Here is a 3,438-nt window from a genome sequence, read left to right on the forward strand (position 1 = left end):
TAAATCTCTCTTTTGAATTGAGTTCATTTTGCCTTGCTGGTTAACTTTTAAACCAGCACATTTTTGGCGCCCAAACGTTGGGGCAGAGAGAGAGAAGTCAGAATCACAATTTCATTTTAAGCATCTGTGTATTTGGATACAGAAACTCCCCGATCAACATGTTGTTTGGTGCATTCACGTGGGTGTTTTATCTGAGCATGTTCATATTTCCACAAATGGGGAACTATTTGCCTATTTTAATGCTCTCTTTAAGACCAGGGAGAGGGATCCAAATTGCTTTACTAGTATACTATGTTTATGTCATCATAACCTCAGAAGCAATGAGTTTCATTGTAAATGTGTATTCAGTCCTGTTTACCTGTCCTGGTTTAGGTTGCTACCTCTGGGGCCTCATTAAAAATTGCACCCAGCCCTTTGGGGGAACAGTGGGGAATGGTGGTTTCCAGCCTCTCACCTCCTTCTTTCCCTTCAGACCTGGTACAACAGTTTTTGAAAATATTGATTTTCCTTCTGATGCTAAGGACGGCATAATGTTATTGTTAGTGTTGCTCTGTCTGCTGCTCTGTCTGCTCTGTACTGTTTACACCATGCTTAGGGTCAGAACAGGGCCTTCTAGGGAGGCTGTTTGGACGCCTGTCCTGGGAATGGATAACGCTGAGTGGCACGGGAAGTGGGAGGACATCGGCCAGTATTTGGAGAAGTTTTCTCCTCCCATGATCTGGAAATTCACCCCTGAACAACTGCAGGATCCTGTCAGCATGATAAAACTGGTAAAGGAAAAATGCTCTGGCAGCTCCAGAGATGGTCAGCTCACAGCAACCTGCTGGGCCCTGGCCACTGCTTACCGGGCACTGCTTGACATGGTACAGCACTGCCAGGGGGAGGAGAGAAGGAGCAAATCAACTGGCACCACGTCCACACAAACTACAGCTGAGTCGGAGGGAGTAAGAAATAAATCAACTGGCACCATGCCCACACAAACCATCGAGGAGCCAGAAGGACAACAGAAACCAATAGCAGTCGCCCCTGTCCAGAAAAGGAAATCGAAGACCAAATCAGTTCGCATAGCAAATGATGACGAAGAGGCAGGACCTTCACATCCACCGGAGGAGACAGAGCCAGAAATAATCACTCGGTCCCTATCCCTGGGTGAGCTACGTGAGCTTCGGAGAGAGTTCACACGGCAGGCGAACGAGTCCATCCTGACCTGGCTGCTCCGAATCTGGGATGCCGCCGCTAACGACACAATTCTAGATGGAAGTGAAGCAAGGCAACTGGGATCCCTATCTCGAGATGTCGTCATTGATCAGGGGATTGGAAGAAGGCAGGAAACTCTCAGCCTCTGGCGGCGACTGTTGTCCAGTGTAAGGGAGAGATACCTTTGCAAGGAGGACCTCCACGTACAGCAAGGACAGTGGAACACGATGGAACAAGGTATCCGGTGCTTGAGAGAATTGGCTGTACTGGAGATAATCTTTTCAGAGGACGAAAGATTTCCTAAAAGTCCGGATGGTGTACAGTGCACATCCCAGATGTGGTTGAAGTTTGCACGACTCGGGCCAGAAATGTATTCCCGCTACCTAGCAACGCTGCAATGGAGGGAGGGAGAGGACAAGGTTGGTGCATTGGTCAGCAAACTCAGGATTTATGAAGACACTGTCACCGCCCCATTACGAGCCCACGTCTCATCGGTGGAAACCAAACTGGCTGAACATGTTCGAAGCCTGGAAGAGAAGATTGAAGAAGGACACCAGAGGCTAAGAGAAGAAATTAAGGAAGGGATCTTCCATACCTCACCAGGACAAACAAGGGTCTCTGCTATCAGGAGCCAGCGTCCCCCAGCTAAGGAGAGAGGGTACACTCCACGTGGCAATCTATGGTTTTACCTCCAAGAGCACGGAGAAGATATGAGGAAGTGGGATGGGAAACCCACCTCTTCCTTAGCAGCCCGGGTACGTGAATTGAAAAGAGGGACAAGTACCACAAGGAACTCTTCGAGGATGAATGCTGCTCCAGTCTCTCGTAGGCAAGACTCCAGACGGCCCAGGAATGATGATATGTCTGATCCTCTTGAAGGGACTTCCAGGTCATACTTACAAGAAGAGCGCAACGAGTACCATGACCAGGACTAGGGGTGCCCTGCCTCTAGCCAGGTAGAGGAGAGGGACAATCGAGTCTATTGGACAGTGTGGATTCGGTGGCCTGGCACATCAGAGCCACAAAGATATAAGGCTTTAGTTGACACCGGCGCACAATGTACTTTGATGCCATCAAGATACATAGGGGCAGAATCCATCTCTATTTCTGGGGTGACAGGGGGATCCCAACAGCTGACTGTACTGGAAGCTGAAGTAAGCCTGACTGGGAAGGAATGGCACAGACACCCCATCGTGACTGGTCCAGAGGCCCCGTGTATCCTTGGCATAGATTACCTGAGGAGTGGGTATTTCAAAGACCCAAAAGGACTTCGTTGGGCGTTTGGCATAGCTACTGTGGAGGCAGAGGAAATTAGACAGTTGAACACCTTGCCTGGCCTCTCAGAGGACCCCTCTGCTGTGGGACTGCTGAAGGTTGAAGAACAATTGGTACCGATAGCCACAGCAACCGTGCACCGTCGGCAATACCGCACCGACCGAGACTCTGTGACTCCCATACATAAGATGATCCGTGAACTGGAGACCCAGGGGGTGGTCAGCAAGACTCGCTCACCCTTTAATAGCCCTATATGGCCAGTGCGTAAGTCCAGCGGAGAGTGGAGGCTGACGGTGGATTACCGTGGACTCAATGAAGTCACACCACCCCTGAGTGCTGCTGTGCCGGACATGCTGGAGCTCCAGTACGAGCTGGAGTCCAAGGCAGCCAAGTGGTATGCCACCATTGACATTGCCAATGCCTTCTTCTCCATTCCTTTGGCAGCGGAGTGCAGGCCACAATTTGCTTTCACTTGGAGAGGTGTGCAGTACACCTGGAATCGACTGCCTCAGGGGTGGAAACACAGTCCCAGCATTTGCCATGGACTGATCCAGACTGCACTGGAAAAGGGCGAGGCTCCAGAACATCTACAGTACATTGATGACATCATTGTATGGGGGAACACAGCGGGGGAAGTCTTCGAGAAAGGAGAGAAGATAATCCAGATCCTCCTAAGAGCTGGTTTTGCCATTAAACGAAGTAAGGTCAAGGGACCTGCTCAGGAAATTCAGTTCTTAGGAGTGAAGTGGCAAGATGGACGTCGCCTAATTCCAACGGAGGTAATTAACAAAATAGCAGCCATGTCCCCACCAACCAGCAAGAAGGAAACACAGGCTTTCCTAGGCGCTGTGGGCTTTTGGAGGATGCATATCCCCGAGTACAGTCAAATTGTAAGCCCTCTCTACCTTGTGACACGGAAGAAAAATGATTTCCAGTGGGGGCCTGAACAACAACAGGCCTTTGAAC

This window comes from Neopelma chrysocephalum, unplaced genomic scaffold, assembly GCF_003984885.1.
Source record: "Neopelma chrysocephalum unplaced genomic scaffold, ASM398488v2 Primary Assembly neopelma1_80b, whole genome shotgun sequence".
Taxonomy (NCBI): Eukaryota; Metazoa; Chordata; class Aves; order Passeriformes; family Pipridae; genus Neopelma; species Neopelma chrysocephalum.